At 46.3% G+C, this 18392-nt stretch overlaps 1 long non-coding RNA gene across 1 annotated transcript; it reads left to right on the top strand.

Annotated features, from left to right (window-relative positions):
• Positions 1–337: 337 nt before the first annotated feature.
• Positions 338–2315, top strand: LOC135375584 (uncharacterized). Its single transcript, XR_010417289.1, has 4 exons — positions 338–878; positions 939–1012; positions 1094–1323; positions 2250–2315. It is a non-coding gene; the product is annotated as an uncharacterized LOC135375584 (long non-coding RNA).
• Positions 2316–18392: the final 16077 nt, after the last annotated feature.

The following is an 18392-nucleotide window of genomic DNA, read 5'->3' as shown; positions in this document are numbered from 1 at the left end:
CCACCGTTCACCGATTTTTGTCCTTGTCTTCAGGCTTGAAGCCCACGGCGGATCCGACTTCCTTTTAATGGGCACACGCACTCGACATGGGAAGCGCGTAGAAACTTGCCGCATCTTTCTATCCTTCTCGGTTCTCGAGTTAGAACACCGTGGCAACGGCGGTTCTCTGATACATGGGCCTGGGGCATTTTTTTCGATATCGGGTTCTTGCTGGCGTAGGAAGGTGATTGAGATGTATTTTTGAAGAGGAAAACGTCCTCTTTCCGATAGCGTTGGTCCCGTCTTCGCGCGACTTTCCGTTCCCTTGCTACATCCCGAGGAGCGCCGGGCGCTGGGGCATGGCCTGGCGGGCAGGTGGCCTTCCTGCCGTTTCTGCGCTGCGGGCGGCGTCCATTTCGCTTGCAAGCTTCGTTGCGTTCGCACGCCTTTTTCTGGCTCCCGTTGTCTCGCGTTCCGTCGTTGCTCTGGTGCCCTGGACTGCTGTGAATGTGTTTTTATGCCCTACTAGTGTTGCCTGGGGGTGCTTTTATGTGTGCACCCTGGAAGATTTCTTAGATTAAAGGTTAGTTCTATGTTTGTACGATTCGTGCAACTTTTGTTTGGTATCATTCTTAGCGTGTGGGTTCTATTACTTTATGCTAGCAGTGTGATTATTACCCTTTTGATTCCTATTACCCTATGCTTTATCTTTCAGCTAAGTGTACTCGTGACCCTACCAGCACTTTTCAAGGTGAAGATGCAACATCGTCAGTGGCCCCGTTACTAATGTCTAATCTATGAATTTCAGATACTTTCGACGTATTCATTGCGGTGAACAACGCGGTTGGGACAGCACACTCGCGACGTGGGAAGGTCACAGAAATGTTGAAAGACATCAGGTAAGTTACGCTAAAGTGCGTTTCAGAGCTCTTCAGTGACTTGTGTTTACTGCGAAACAGATTGGGCATACGCTTCACCCGTGCAACTTCGTCATGTGCTCCACGGCAGCACAAGCCTTTACGGCTGTGCCACTGTATGTAAAAAATGCTGAGTGATTTTAATAAAGAATTTGCAGGCAAGTACAATGTGTCGCACCTTGTTGACTCTTTTACAGATGTGTGGAAACGTCGTAGCGGATGAATGTGAATTATGGATCTCCAAGTGGCGTCGCCCGCGTCATTTTAAAGATTTTACCCGTTTTGAAGGTACGTAGTGAATGTGCGAGGCATTCACGTTCCTACTACGTGGTTATCCATGCGTTTCCCGTCTTCGCAGGCAATAGGGCTGTTGATAGGGAGAATGCTAGGCTACTGCAGACTGCAACCATAGGCGCTGTGTCTAAAGGTATGCGTATACGTCGATGCGTACTTCACAGTAGAGCACTGCCCGGGCTCCCGACCCGGCCCGGGCCCGACCCGGCCCGCGGGCCGGGCTGGGCTTGTTATTGGCTGTGTGCTCCGGGCCGGGCCGAGCCCGGGCCGACAAAATACGCCAGCACCACGGGCCGGGCCCGGGCCGTTAAAATACGCCACCACCGCGGGCCGGGCCGGGCCCGGGCCGACAAATATGTTCCCGAGAGTCAGGCCTGGCCGGGCCACGCAGCTAATTCCACACATTGGAGATGCATTAGTTCATATCATCATGCGCTTGCGTCATTCCTGTGCATATTTTGCAAAGACAAGCAAAGGGTACTGCATTATGCATATGATTCGACCCTCTAGAACATTCTCCAAGCCACTTTACATTGCTCCTCACTCCTCACATATTTCACAATCACTTTGGCAAAGCTTGGTGAGAGGGATAGGGACTGGGAGAAGCAGTTTGTCGACAGCATGCTCTATCTCCGCAAAATCTTGACAGTGTAACGATAACGCCCCGTGCGTTCTGGATTTAATTTGGTCTCGTGCGGTTACGGTGTTAAACCGCCATCACTTGTATGTTTGTCTTCTCTCCTTATAAATTTACTTATAAATTTGTTTGATAATCGCCAGAAACGCGTACGTCGCGGCTGGAAATACTAGGCCGGGATCTACTCGCCGGGCCGGGCTCTATTTGCTTAGACGCCGGGCCGGGCCGGGCTCTAGACACTGGGTCACCGGGCCGGGCCGGGCCGGGCTGCATAAAAATATTAAGGTCCGGGCCCGGGTCGGGCCGGGCCATTTTTCGATGCGCCCGGGCCGGGTCGGGCCCGCTAAAGTCGGCCCGTGCAGTGCTCTACTTCACAGTGACATTTTGCTGTAGCAGTGTTTTTGAAATTACATTTCTTGCAGGTTAAGCTCACATGACGCGGCAGGGAAGGGAGTCCGTGGCGCAAAGTGAATATAGCCGAAGTTGGATAGCGTTAATTTTTGCGCACGAAAGGCAAGCTGGACACATCGCAAATCTCCAGTTGTACGAAACACAGTACAGCATGGTCGTCGGTTATGCCAGTGCTTCAACATATGTTTCAGCGTCGCACTTCGGACATCGCGGGCATATACCTTTAAGTTTTTCCCCTTGTGGACCGATGCTGTGTGTGTTCATGGACATCATGTTTTCAAAGACATGTAAGTTCTCAATAACAATGCGAAAAAAATGCTGGTCATGTTACGCTGTGATATAATACCTGGTGAGGTAATACGATGCTATGACGCTCAGTTTCATACGAAATAAAGTGTTTGATCTAATGTTGCTTGTTTGTGCCACTGATACGCACTGCTGTGCGGTGTTGATGTAATGTTCAGAGAACGCCAGTAAGCCTGGCTAAGGCACGGGAAAAAGGTCCACTAGAGGTCCGTAAAAGGTCGTCATTGACGTACTATGGACTTCCTTGGGACGTGCGCGGATGTTATTTTGGCAGTTCTGAGTACGTCCCAAGTATGTCAAATGATGTTTCAGGATGTCCTCAGGATGTCTTCATCGTCCTAAGGGTAACATCATGTAGACGTCCTTGGGACATCGGTGGTTTACTGGGTGGGGTTTACGTTGCGAGACAACTGAGATCATGAGCGACGCCACGGCAGTCATTCTGTGGATTGCCCACTTGAAGGTCCTTTAATGTGCAATGAAAGCTCACCACCCAACACACCGTATTTAATGTCCCTCGCGGAAGATGGCATGTCTAAGCAACTTGTATCCTGGCACGAAGTGGCTGGCATCCTTGGGATCAGAAGGCCAACACACCATAGACGATGAAAGATGGAAGTCACTGAAAAGTTAGCCAGCTGTAGGACTCGAACCCACATCTTCTGGATTGCCGGTCCAAGACTCTACCAATTGAGCTAAGCTAACACACCTCCCCAGCGACTTCCAACGGCGCTTAGGCAATTTGAGTCTTTGTATGTATTTGTCCTTTCCATGTTGTTCCAGCCTCGGAACATCAGTTCTCTCATGTGCACCATAGACTGTTGCATTGCGGGCTCGCGTCCTTTTCGCTGCGACCTTCGGCATGCCTTTTGAAACTGTGTGGGACAGGCAGCCACCGTCTGGATGGCTCCCCCCCCCCCCACCTCTAGCTGATGCTAATCCGCCAAAGTGATGTCGCCAGTAAGTGACTTGACGTCAGAAGCGACCAATGGGCAGGCAGGATTGTGACATCGCTCCGCAGTCGACGTCAAGGCCAGGCTGGACAAGGCTACTCCAACCCCTGACCTTCGCTAATAGACGAGTTCAGAAAATCCTAGTGCTCTTTGCGCACGCATTGCATCCTGGGCACTTGCTGAGCTGGGGAACGAAGAATAGTCCTTCAACAAAGTAAGTGTTTGGGCTGGTTGGTGCATATTTAATTTAAAAACGATTAAAAACCCCTAGTGCTAGGTAGGACGAGGACACAGGATAAAATCGACAAGGACAGGCACTGAACTGCAACCAAGTGGAATGTTTTTATTTTCGAGCATGCTCAAGCGGACACCCCTCTCACCCCCAAAGGAACAACCAACGAGAGCGCGTTGCATCAAAACGTGTTTTTAACCTCTGCCCCCCCCCCCCCCGATCTGTTGTTTCGAGTGCTGATAAATTCTTCGATTTTCTTTGTATAATCAATAGATGCTTTACTGACGCAACCATCCCCTTCTTCCGTATAAACCTAGCCTCCTGATAAAGAAGTTTCCCTCTTCCCTGTTCGTGAAACAGAACTTGCGTACCGCGATAATCTGGGGGCTGTTTTTTTGCAAACTTCGCAAACATTTATGTGGTCTTTTAAAGTTGAATATTGAGAGCTCGGCCTTGAATGCTCCTGCAGCCTGATGTTAACGCATGTCTGCGTCTGCCCAATGTGATATTTCTTACAATTTATTTTATAAACGACATTCCGTTTGCACTCGATGAAACTGGTTTTGTGTTTAAGGCTACGGTCTCACGGTAGCCATCTTGAATTTACTTACGGACTTCCTACGGCGGGGCGCCACCGTCGCGGTTTCCGTGGATGACCCCGTTAGGGAGAATCGAGCGTGGGACAGCTCCCGACTGGACCCTTTGACCTTGAATCTGTTCTCTATGCCATTGTACCCGGTGTTTATACGTGTGTAGAAGGGAGGATTGTCTCGTAAAAGTCTTCTGGAACTGTCGTGCAAGACGGCGAGTTGATTTTCGTGCTTTCGTGTTTTGAGTAGCATGGGGGTAGCTGCCGCGCGCGTAGCGTGTGACGAAGACTGTGCAAAATATAATATATTTGAGATATATAAAAATATATATTTCAAATGTAAAATGGTCAAACAACCGTCATAAAAAATGGACGCAAATACTAAATAATTGCAGTCAGCTGTGAAGAGTCTGTTCACGTGCCAATCGGTAGCAGTTTTATCTCAATACAGCTTACAGAAACAGGATTTCTTGGCATGAATTATGAAATTACCACTTCTGTTGAAACTAGAAGTTCAACTCACAGTACGCACACAAAATTATAAGAATCAAAGGAATGGCATAGCCGAAGTAAAATAGGGAAGTCGACAATTATACGCTATGTAACCTGTCCGTATTCCGCATAGTAGCGGCCGTGACTAGTAGGTGAAGATAACTTTTTTTTTTTTTTTTGCTGCGATTCGTGTTATCGCTTTGTGAGATGACGAGAGGTGTGATCTTTCGCCACGAAATGTGGTCATTTCACTAGTTTATTTCAGTCGTCTCCATCGCATTACGCGGCGCTGATTGCCCACAGTTTGCCGTGAGACGATCGTCGTACTTGCGAGTAAACGGAGGATCCGTCTACAGACTTCAGAGTTCAATCCAAGAAATTGCATATGCATTGCAAGATAGTTATCGTGCGACAAAAATTCCTCGTAGCAAAATGGATGCGACAGCGCTCCTTCCCCTTGCCTACATAATAAACATTTACCGTGGTGCCCCCTCCTTCCACTGGTTGCTGCTCCCTCTCCCCCCGGTTCTGCTCCCCTGCTCCCCCTCCTGCTCCGGTTCTTCGTTCAGTTCCCCCACATGTAGAAAACAAAGAAACTAGTTGGAAAGAAAAAGGAACGAGACAAAGACGCGCGTGCTCTGGGGAAGGGGATTGGCTTATATTCTTTTCTCTCTGAGCAATAGTATTCACGCCTAGCACTGACAATTGTTTTGTAACAGCCTGCTTTCTGCCCCTAACAGGCTTCGCTGTCATAGAAGTTGTCAGTGGCACTGGGAGACCGAAGTTGACATGTCATGCACAGCGAAGGGTGCAATTGTTATGATTCGAGCCTATTGTGATAATTGCAGTTTCATTGTGCAGTTTCATATGACATTTGACAGCAGGGCTGCTTGTCCGCCGCGTAGCGAAAAGATTGCAACGAGACAGCTGTTATACAAAATGCCGCAAGCGTTCATTGTACACGCACGCATTGCTTACTAGGGGAAAAAATAGGATGCTACGATTTTTAGTTCTGTCCACAACAGTTGTTTCGATCCAAAGCCAATATGTTACTCTGTGGAAACCTTGCAAGAATGTCAGAAATACAAGCGAAGAGACACTCAAGAGCCAAGCTCTAAACAACAGCTTTGTTGCGTTCCCTTGTGGTTCTCTCTTATCAATGAGACATGAGGTACAACAACCGAAGTAATGTCAACGCGTGCGCATTCTCGTTGTTTTTCCTCGGTGGTATGTCCTGTGGCCATGTGTCACGTTGACCCGGTTGCAGCAGCACAGTGGATGCCAATCTCCCGTGAGGTGGTCTATTTCCAGGTCTTGCGTAACAGACTGTTACACTGGTTACACACTGGTCATTTCAGATCTTCCCGCTGCGCCGTGGAGCACTACGTAGAAGGTACAGAGCATGTTGGTTGGGACTCATCAAAGGAAGACGTCACCTTTGTCGAGAAACACGCCCCCGGGTAGCGGTAGGGAGGATTTGTGTCAAATAAACCTGGGTTGCTAGTTGAACGCCGTCCGTGTCTGTCGTGTTTGTGTTCGTCCACCACGATGCGTCGCCGAGAAAGCACGAATTCAGCTGAAATCACCCGCAGAGCACTGTCGTCACTTCCGCACTTCGTTCGCAGACCATGGCACAGACGATATCCCCAGGGTTCAACTGATTTCGGCATTATCAGATGCGGAAATGTTTTCTTCTCTGTCACGCAATAATTATACTTGAGCCACTATACGAGGAGTTCCTCGAGGCATTCGCCCTTTAGGAATTAGCTAACTCTGAAATTAGCCGCAGGAAGACGGCTGGTAGCAAATGTCGTTGACTAACAGCGCAGTGCGGGGTTGGTATGACATTTCAGACGCGACGGGGGGGGGGGGGGGGGAGCTACGGCAGACTAGGACAATACGGAAAAGGGCGGTGTGGTGCCTTTACGTCCTTTCCGTACTGTCCTCGTCTGCCGTAGCTCCGCCGTGTCTAAATGCCGTTGCTCGCACATTTTCCGCGGCACCCTTTTTTTTCTCTTTTCTTCTTGTCTTGATGGGAAGGTTATGCATCAACTTGTACAACTTCGGGAAGGTGAATTGCATTGTTGCATTTTTTGTGATACGATATGCCATGTAAAACAGTTGACCTGGTTACAGAAATACCATGTTTTTATTTTTATTTTACTAACTGCTAACTACCACGTTTTGTGGCTTCATAAGAAGAACTATTACCTGGGAAGCCACATATGTAAGGACGCGTACATGTTCACTTGCAAGAGTCAAGGACGTTGGAAATGGAAGGAACATTTCACGGAAACTTTTCGAGATCATGCAATGCGAAAGACCGGAATACAGAAGGCTTTGGACAATTTTTAATTGCGGGAAATTTTTTTTTCAACTGAACTTTGAAAATTGCCAAGCGAACCTTACTTTCTTTTTTTTTACAAAAATATGATGTCCTACACGGATAACCGCAGACCCAACAAAGACTATGCACAGTATCGCAACAGAAATAGTCGAAAAAAAAGTAGTAAAAATTACGCTGAAGCACCGCCTGCTTGATTTTCGCAGAGAACCGTACGCGAAATCTAAGTCTAGACGAGAAAGTGTCCCCGCCTGCATTTGTTTTGGCCTTTGTGATAAAGACGGTTGTTTTCTTTGTGATAAGAGGGTTGTCACCAGCATCAAGGTCAACGCGGCGCAAACGAAGGGAAAACTCTAGGTAAAACGAAAGGCGGGAACACTTCCCCCTCTCCCATCAAATACCGGGGGGCTTTTCTTTGTGACAATCAAGCAGGCGGGGCTAAAGCCGAGTTTATACTAATTTTTGGGCGGCCTGTCGTTATCCCCTGGAGGACTTCATATTTCTGTAAAAAAGTAAGGTTCGCTTGACAATTTTCAAAGTTTAATTGAAGAAATAAAATTTACGCAATTAAAAATTGTCTAAAGTGTTCCTCAATGGTGGCAAAATTTTCCAGAAGGTAATTGCCGGAAGTCTGACAATCCTCTGGCGAGTACGTAGCCAGTTAGAATTTTTTATCACCTTAGGTGAAACACCCTGCATAATATAATAAAGGAATGATGTTACAAATGAGTACTATATTCTTAGCTCGGCTTTTGCTTACGTGTGCTGATGCTGAGGAATCCAATCATTTTTTACTCGTAGCAACCATGCACAATTGGTTTCCCTATATCAACGGAAACGACTTCCACAACAAACGTTACCTAATCTAACCTGTTTTCTCTCTTGGTATGGGTATGCATGCCTTCTTTTAGGGTTACAGTACCCAAAGGTTTCTTAGACGATCCGCAGGGCAATCACCCTGCAAACGACACAAAGAGGAATTCCCCACGATCAGAGCCGTAGCGAGGCAAGTTTGCGGCCAGGGCAGGGTAAATCTGAAGCGCCCCACCCCCTTCTCCAACTGCTGTCAGAAGCCCTGTAAACAAAGAAATTAAAACGCTTATTTGCACTGCCGAGATCGTAAATTCAAATTTCCTTCGTTCCCGCTTTATCCTGTCCAACCAACCTGCCAGGGGCTGCCGTTCGACGCCCCCGAGGGCGCCCGGGGCGGCTACCCCTCTCGCACACCCGTCGCTACGGCTCTGCCCACGATCCCCAACCTGAGTATACACACGAGTCTACGTTACATTCACAAAGAATACACAGGGGCAAAAATACGCATCTTGTCGCGTTCTGCCATACACAAGGTCAACCAGGGACCTGAAAGAAACTCCAGATTGTGTTTTCCGGGGTTCAACGACCGGTGGAATTTGCACTGTTCTTAGCATGCTTTGCTAATGTGTATGAGAATGAGATGAAAATAAACGAAAATTTAGCCTATAGTTCGTGTCCTAGTCTGTACGAAACTGATTACCGATTCTTGTACAAAATTGATTATTTATTCTAGGCACAACCTTGTTATGCTACAGAGGACACTCCTATTTGCTTTTCGTATTAGAAACCGATTTGACTGACCAGTAAAATAGAAATGAAGCAAGCGCCTTCTCAGGTACACGTAAATTTTGCAACTTCGCCATTCATCTTTAATAATGAAATGTTATCTCCCTTAAATTTATTATGGTAACCATCTAAGTGGCTAGACCCACGAACGTTATCGGGTTGGTTGCATCTAGACAAACTATGCGCGGATTAACTTAGAGGGTGCGGACATCGAATAGAGACCTTTTACGAACAAGATACAAACACAAGATAGGAATAAGAACAATTGTGATTCTGGAGATGGGCGAGCAACACGCCCTGATTACCACTCCAAAATATAAGCCGGAAAAATGTATGTGGTAGGCAGTCTTCTTAGTGTGAACCTTTGCCGAAATCTGCCGTTACGTATGTAATTCATCTTAATTCCAGTAAATATGCTGATAATATTGACAAGCTAATCCAACTTTTCTTTATCGAAACCAAAACTGCACGGCAGATTTTGTGGTGAGCGAAAGGCACAAAGCGCACTGTTAGCTATGTGGATTGAGCTTAGGAACTTTCAGTTCGCGAGTTTACGTGCTTTGGTATCTACCATTCGCATTTTGTCTAAAAATAATAATAATAAAAAAATACGAGGAAGATAAATACGGTTGAAAAGGAAAAAAGTTTGCAGACTGACGCTTCGGTTACAGTGACTGACGGCAAGTCCCCGAGTTCAATTCAATGAAACCAATACATTACATTAAAAAAGAAAGAATGAAGAAAATGAACGGCATAATTCACAGAAGGTTCATGACAGAAAAAAAAAGAAAAGAAGACAACGAAAAGTACAGAAACAGCTGTAGCAGAAAACGTCTTCTTTCGGTATTTGCCTGCGACATCTCTCGGGGAAGGCTGGGACTTACAAACCATGGTTATCAACTTACCCGGTAAATCTCGCTTGCCACAGCCCATCAGTTTCGGTTTCGCTGGGCGGTGAGTGGGTAGCTTTTAGGTATTCGGGCCCCCCTTGATACACTCCGATTACGGTTAAAATTTCAGGATTTGTTCTGTGCATAATTGTTGCTCTTCAGTGCGGATTTTGCTTTCAAACAAGCACTAGAACAATCCGAAATGACAAGTTCAAAAATCCAATTTTTCAGGGTTTCTTAGGAGTGTTTATAAATTACCTACGTCAAATATCAATAATACGGGGCTGTGGCACATTTTGTGTATCCCAGGACACAACGCTGCAAAAAACTACATAGCGCTATTTTCTTTTTTCTTCGTGTAAAACCTTGGCAAAGATGAGCAAAAAATGAGAATATGGTCATGTTCCTCGCTTTATAGTAGAACAGCTGAACGATGTATAAACAAAAGAGCGCCGTAGCACATTTGTATAGAAAAAATGCTTTCCTACGACATCAATACTTCCAACGTCAGACAAATAGGAGCGGCGCAATCTCTTGGCAAACATGGCCGTTTTCACAAGAGGAGTGGGACCGAAGCCTTAATACCGCATTCCGGTTCTTCTGAATTATTCACTTTCCTCGGAAGTGAAGCGAGTGCGCCCCTTTTCCTAAAAACCACGTTGACCCCGGACTTTTTCCCTAGCTTTTTCAACCTATGTGCCGCAGTATGGACATAAGGGATCACCGCGAAATTCTTCTCTACTTCTTTTTCTTTTTTCTTTGAACGACCGCCGCCAGAACACGATTGCATGAGTCATAAAGCATATTATCAGGATACCCTGACTTCTTAAATCTGACTAACTGCTGATGAACGCTCTTCGTGACCTCATGACAACAGGAATTATCTAACGCCTTTCTTATAGCATTTTTTACCATGCTACTTTTGACTGTTTTGGAATGACAAGACTCATACGGCAATAAGGGCATTTCCGATCTCTGCTGGTATTTCCAACACAAATGGAAATCCGTTGGTTGCAGTTCAGTGCCAGTCCTTGTCGATTTTATCCTTCGTCCTCGTCCTACCCAGCACTGGGGGTTTTTAATCGTTTTTAAATTAAATAATCCTTCACATTTCGCTTTCGCTAACCTTGACACGTCGTGGACAATGGACTGATAGGGGAGAAATCAGAACAGTTTGGAGGCCAGCCGTTTCTTTCGTATTAATAAACTCCCACAGTTCAAAGCGACGCTAAGCACTCTGGGATTTTGTGAACTCGTCTATTAGAGAGAACCCCACGATTGTAAGACGGGTATATACGCTCGTCGTCTTCACCATGCTGTAATAAACACCGTCACCTCGTTCTCCTCATTCCTGCTCCGATGGCCCAGCTACCACTCAGAGGGTGTTGACCTGACGTCCGCAACAAGACTCAGCCACCAAGGCCAGTTCACGGACAACTTGAACAACACAACGAGCGTTGAAATGCGGGGTAGTTGGTAAGCAGTTCAGCAGTTCGTTTGTGCACTTCCTCGTCCGTGTCCCTGGCTGCGTTTCGTCTATCATTATGTTTTCAACAACACAATTATGTTAACTCTGCCATGAAGTAATTCAGTTTCCTGCATATGTTTTGTAACAACTAAACTTCAGTTTTGTAAGCCTGAAGGCTAAGCTTAGAACTGCCTCTTATAGTTTAGTGACTCTAATTAATGCGTGAATGCGTTCACACCTCTCAAAAACATAATAAGAGAAAATCTTGATGATTTCTATTATTTGGTATCTACAAGGCCAGCTACAATTAGACGTCAATTACCGAATGTCTACAAGATGCCTTGTAAATCACTAATTTTGGACGCGTAAATAATGGTAAGGCTTCTAGGCGCCTAGTCAACGTCTACTTTGCTCTTTATCCCTAAAGTCTAAGGTTAGAACAGGTCTGGATGTCTACTAGACTACCATGTGTTCCTTGGGAGGGCTCTACCAGTCCACAACTTGTTGAAATCGCAGCGCGCCCTTGTGGCTAGGGGCGAAAGCTGCCGCGTTGCTGCGTTCGAGGGTATATTGGTTGGAAAATAAGCCTGTTGAAAGGGGTGGCGCGTTGTGTACATTCTGTTGGTTCAGTGCATGCAGCGTCGCTTTGAACGTGTAATGATCTGCGAGGATTGGGTCCCCTTTCCCTTCAACAGTCTGGGATGGCGACAGGATCTTTCACGCTGCAAAAAAGTCACCGAGGACGAAATTTGGCGATATTTAGGTCGCACCTCTTGTGCTCTTCGGCAAGCACATCGCGGCTGGGCATTCAAAGAAGAAGGTTTCGTCCACAACGTGATGCTGAATGAAGAGACTGAGAACTCTGGTTTTGGGCGACTAAGGGCTACCTGTACGCCGTCGATGAGAAAAGGCTTCTACACTGTGTCTGCATGGTACAAGAAGGAGGATGGATGAATCGGTGGGGCTCACTGCAAGTGCGTAGCAGGGTAAGTTGTGCATTCGTTCGTTCATTAGTAGTGCGCGAATTCGTGATGGTGACATTTGCTTATTGCAGGCTCAGCGAAACTTGCCATCACGTGGCTGCTGTTCTGTTTTTCGTAGCAGATGCAGCACAGTCTGGAGTGAGAACATGCACGGATCTCCCGTGCGCTTGGATTGTGCCCTCACAAGGTTTGTACACGCATTGCTTGCTGTTGAAAATGGACTAAAAGCCAGGGGTCGTCGTCGTTATCACCTTGCTACACTGGCTTACACAACTTTTGCTGGTGATAAAGAACGCTTGCTGTATACCGTAAAACTATAAATTTTTCCGAGGACCTAATTTTCGTGAATTTCGCGATCGAAATTTTTTCGCGAATTTAACGTCCCTCGAAATACTGTTACCGACATAACAAACAAAAAAAAAAGGGGGGAAAAGGAAGACATTGAAATAGCGACCAACAGCAGGCAATCGTCAAGAGGTTTGCCTTGAAAACGCACTGTGATTTATTAGAGCATTCTGTGGCAAATCCAGCGTTGAACATTTCTACGAAAAGCTGTCGCAGACTCACTAACAATAGTTAGATTCGCGTATTATTAGGACCTTGAAATTAACAACTTTTACGGTATGCCACTGCAGGCGGCCCAGCAATAGCGGAGGGACGATACAAATAAGTCTAACACATCCAAACATGTTTTATTCATGTGAGCATCATCTCATTATTCATGAAAACACTTTGCAGGGAAGAGAGCCCCTTCTCCAAGACCACTGCAGGAAATACATTTCCAAAAACACTTGGTACACAAGCCAGCAAGGGAATGCAAGAGGCGTATTTACAACCCAGGTGAAGAACAGCGGGATAGCGAAAGTGATGCATACAAAGACCTGCTTGAAGACATGGGAGACTACCACCCGTCTATGCTGTGGTTTCGGCATGCCGCCCCAAACAAGGATGCCCTTGTACCCAAGAAGCCATCTCTGCCCATCAGTGACGATGCCAACTGTTTGCGTGACTGTTTGCGTGTCTGTGACATCTCAGTGTGTGTGTACTTTCTTTCTGTCGCAATCACCCCCACCCCCACCACTAATCATCATCATTAGCATCATCATCGCCATCTTCCTGCTCACCTTCATTGGCATCATCATTCAAGGAGTTGTCCACCAAAGTATCTGGTGCAAGTCATGTGGAGTTGTGGGCCTCACATTAGTGAGGCCAAAATCTCCATTTTATTTTTTCCAACCAAACCAAACCAAACCAACGATGCCAACCTCAGCACGGAAGGTGCTGTACTGATCAGCAAGGAGTTTCAACGGTTCCTGAAGCCATTGACAGACGAGGAGAGGAATCGGATCACACTGCAAACCATGAAGCAGTCAGAAAACAAGGAGTGGCACAAGGAGAGAATTGGACAGCTTCACTGTTCAAACGAATTGTCAAGTGCCGCACCCCCGATGGACTATTGAAGCAGCTGCTGTACCCCAAGGACTCGGCTTACGCAGAGGCAATTGTTACGAGGCAATTAGGGCAATTAGGCAGAGGCAAGTCTGTCGCTGTTCGTGCTTATTGTGAACTTATGGCTGCTCAAGACCGCAATGTTTCTGTCCACAGCACTGGTCTGCATGTTCACTCACTGTATCCTTTCATAGCAGCCTCACCTGACTGTATAGTCAGGGAACAGTCAGATGTGGGGCTGTTAGAGGTAAAATGCGCCCATTTTCCAAGATTGGACTTACAGCTGTAGAGGCCTGTGCAGACAAAACCTTTTGTTGCACGCTGGTAAATGGAGAGGTACAGCTGCGTAGGGACCATGCATATTACTATCAGGTTCAGGGTCAGATGGGAGTCACAGGAACAAGATGGTGTGACTTTGTCATTTGGACCAATGCCGGAAGCACAGGGAGGTCGATTAACATCTTTTTTGACGTTACGTTTTGGGAGACAGAAGTGCTCCATGCACTACTGCATTTTGCAAAACACGCTTTTTGTTCCCGAGCTTTTAACACAGTGTGTGATAAGATTAGGAAAACTGTACACAAAAGGACAGTATGTGTCATATACACAATGGAAGAACTGCTACTAGATGTGTGAGCAAGGTCCTGGTCTGAAATTAAAAATAAACAAGATGGAATAAATGCTTTAACCTACGCAACTTATGTGTCTATTGAATTTATGTGCAATGCCAGTAACTAATCACGATGCCGTTTTCTGCTCCCCGGTTGAACTAACATGTTAAACGAACATGACTGTGAGCAAACCCATAAAAGCAACATTGGACACCTTGTAGGAGATGTTGCAAAATTTCTATTTGGTGGACAACAACTTGCTGTGCAATATGTACAAAACATGCAGTTAGCAGATCCAGTTAGTGATCAGCAACAAGCGACAGGCGGAAATTGCTAAGGAAACAGCACATATGGAATACCTGCTCTACAATATCAATCATAGATATTGGGAATGGCTTATCCAGGATATGGATGGACTTTACTCTGTGAATGGCCCTCTGAACATGCACCCTGGCACACGCCACACGTCTTGTTTCTATAACGTCAGCACAACTCATCTGGGGTTCGTGACTCTGACGATATGGTTGTCTGTACAATCTAATGCGTGGTGGCAGTGCAGGGAACACGAATCCTTTATCTACCATGATCCAATCACCTGGTTGGAGTTGGTCCAAGATGTCACTCTCCTCCACCACAAGACTATCCGAAACAGATCCACCCCACAGCTTTGACACGAAGGCAATATACCCGTCGGGCGTGCAACCACTTACAGCTTTGTAGGTATTGTAATGCTTATATGTTGAAAACGTTCGTCTCTGCGCATTCAGGGAGGAGGGTTTCTGAATACGAATTTCAGTGGCATCTAGTACCAGCCGAGTGTTCTCGAAACCTTGAGAGGACTTGGGCAAATACGGCTTTATATTCTCCACTGCTGGAAAGGTTGTTATTGCTCTGAGCTTATGGACAAGAAAATTGATCCATGTGGCAAATATACGACTGAAATGGCCCTCCGATAGCATGAAATTCCTTGCAACTTCCCTACCAGGCATGCCAGTCCTCAGGCGGACAAGAACCATAAAAAATTCGTCAACAAGCTCGGTCTCCTTCAGCTTGCCTCGTGTCTCATTTTCTTTACGGTTGCAGAGTCACCAGTACGTCATCTTGCTGGCGTCCCGGTGGAGGTACCGAAGCAGACTTGTAAACGCTTCAAAACTTGGAAGACCAGTGTAGAACATGGCATTGTCTGTTGATCCTCTGATAAGGTCCACATTCAAAAGCTGTGACTTGGCTCTCTCCAGGCTGCATTCCATTAGTAGTGTATCAGCTCAAGAAGCCGGCAAGTCACACAGTCGCCTGGACGCCATTAATTAGCAATTAGAGCTAATTGGGACCCCCCACATTAATCAGCACCCTCCAGACAGTCATTACACTAACTGGGGACCATCTAAGACACGTCCAGACCACTGTGTGAGTTGCCGGCTACTTGAGCTGATAAAAAATAGGTAGAAAATAAAATAAAAAGATAGAGATAGAGTGGAGAGAAGGAGTTTAGTTGAAGATCAACGACGCCATCTTGTAGAAAGCGGTCCGGAACGGCCGCTGACTGTCGCTGGGCGACGGAGCACGGAGGCAGGTTGCAAAGCATCGCAACACCAGTTCCGGACATCCTGTGACGTCAGCTGTGACGTCATCATGGCATGTCTGTGCAAGTTAGGACAGCTCTGGACATGCAAGGAGAAAAACACTCGTAATACAGAGGCTGGGAAAGCAAGAGTATGCAAACCATCAATAGCTAACAAGAAAATAGAACTAGTTACACAACAAATAATCCCACCACAACAGGAGCGCAGAACCATGCGACTGCTCCATCCGAGAGGCAGGCAGAAACTGACTCGTAATGCTTTTTTGTCCTGTATAAAGCCCCGCAGCTGCACCCCCTAGCGGTTACTTTCTCAACTAATCTCACAACAAAATTATTAAGAATCACGCCAGCGCTACTGCCGTTCCCAAGGCAGAAGATGATAGAAAATGCCGGGGATGCCCGGACAACAGCAACCAGCACCCGACGTGCACTGGCACGAAAATCGCAAACAAAGCGGGAAGAAAGTTGGCGAAAGCATTAGTTACACAACAAATCAGCTCACCACAGCAGGAGCACAGACCGATGCGACTGCTCTCCGCGACAGCCAGCGAGAAACTGACTGGGACGCCGCTCCGCGGCCGCTACGCATGCGCACTCCTAGCGCCCTCTGGGGCGACCACCTCCGAGAGGCTAAGAGAGAAGAGCATTCCTGCGCCCCCTGCTGGCCGTTCTCATTGGTCGTGACGTCATCCTATTGTCTCAGGGCTACCCTGTTTTTTTTCAACTAATGCTCCTTTGGTCAATCTACAATGAAGCCACAGTATGACGTCATCATGCACCTGCGTGGCTCAAGGACGCGTACGCTCTAGACAGGGGACCTATTATTTATTGAATCACTATCCCATGATTATTTCCTTTATTCTTCTATAACGATTGCATAGGAAACTATTGCAGAAGAGCACCATGCATGAAAGCTGATCGTAGGAATTCCAAAGTCTTACTAAATGAGACTTGCAAAAGAACAAAATATCCTAACACGTAACTCCATCAACGACAAATAAGAGGACTAGGCACTCAACAAATCAGCACAGAGTACGGGTAACCAGGAGCGCAGAACTCAGGGCAGCACTATCGTCAAGACAACAATGTTCCTTGTCAAAAGAGAAAAAAATACTAAGCATCAACAAAGGAAAGCATGCATATCGGGGCATGTCAGGACACGTCAGGACAAATCGTACGACTGCTGGGCAACAGAGGAAAACAAACACTTGAACAGAGTGAAAAATGCACTCACCATCATTTTTCCTGTTCACAGATTCCCTCATTGTAAATCCGCTCGTCACAAAATCCACCTGCATCGTCGAACACCATTCACCAGTGACGAACCACACATCCGCACCCCATCAGAGGCAGACAGAACCCCACCGAAGCTACGCTCTTCCACTGACGGCCAACGCCAGGAGCAGAATTTGCGTGTCGAGACCCGTCAGTGTCCAAGAGAGAAGTGAATCCTTGCGCCCCCTGCTGGCCGTTCTCATTGGTCGTGACGTCATCCTATTGTCTCAGGGCTACCCTGTTTTTTCCACTAATGCTCCTTTGGTCAATCTGCAGTGAAGCCACGGTATGACGTCATCATGCATCTGCGTGGCTCAAGGACGCCTGCGCTCTAGACAGGGGACCTATTATTTATTGAATCACTATCCCAAGATTATTTCCTTTATTCTTCTATAACGATTGCATAGGAAACTATTGCAGAAGAGCACCATAGACAAGAGGAGATTGTAGCATTTCATTCCCAAAGTCTTACTGTACAGGAAAAAAAAATGGTTCAGCAAGACATAAAGTCACACACCTGTCCCCCTCGCGGTTACTCTCTGAACTAAATGAATCGCAAAATTATTAAGAATAGCTCTACTCCCATTCAAGGCAGCACTATCGTCAAGAATATGCCTTGTACAAAAAGAAAAAAACTACATGTAGAAGGAAAGCATGTCAGAACAAGTCCAGGCATGTCAGCACATGTTTGTCAGACAAGGGGGGAAAAAGCGAAAAGAAACAAAGAAGGAAACCAGCATCAAACTATTTCTAAGCACACGCACTCCTCTTATTCAAAAACAGTGCTCATCATAAATCTGCCCAGGACAATACACACTATTTTTCTATTGCCACACTTTTTTCCAGTAACGGTCAATGCATTGCTACAGACTGCGTGACGTCATCACATCCTGTCTGAAGAAGACACCGACAAAGGCTCCTATTATTTATTGAATCGCAAGATTATTTCCTTTGTCCTACTCTTAATGACATTGATTCTCTCATTAAAATTCAACAAAAAAGCACCCCGCATATTAACGATTTTCACCCCAAAGGCTCATCATGGTCATTAGAATTACAGTAAACTGCCACTGCTCTTTTAAAATAAATAGTGAGACCACTCAACATCACCTCCAGGCTTATGTAATACATGACCCTTTCTATGTTCATACGTTCGTTGTCTGAGGCTACACCTGCGAGCAAAAAAGGCACAGAAGCCGGGTGGGCAAAGTTCCATTCGCGCATTGCGAGCATAAAGGCGGGAAAGCCTGGGAGCAAAGTTCTATTCGCGCATTCCAAAGCACAAGACAGAACGCCTTTACGGGAACACGATAGCATTCCTGTACTATATTAATGATTATTGCATTGCAGTTTAGAAAAACTACAACTAAACTATAATTTT

Source organism: Ornithodoros turicata, unplaced genomic scaffold, assembly GCF_037126465.1.
Source record: "Ornithodoros turicata isolate Travis unplaced genomic scaffold, ASM3712646v1 ctg00000903.1, whole genome shotgun sequence".
Taxonomy (NCBI): Eukaryota; Metazoa; Arthropoda; class Arachnida; order Ixodida; family Argasidae; genus Ornithodoros; species Ornithodoros turicata.
The sequence above is the reverse complement of the archived record's forward strand: the minus strand, read 5'-3'. Positions and strand labels throughout refer to the sequence as shown.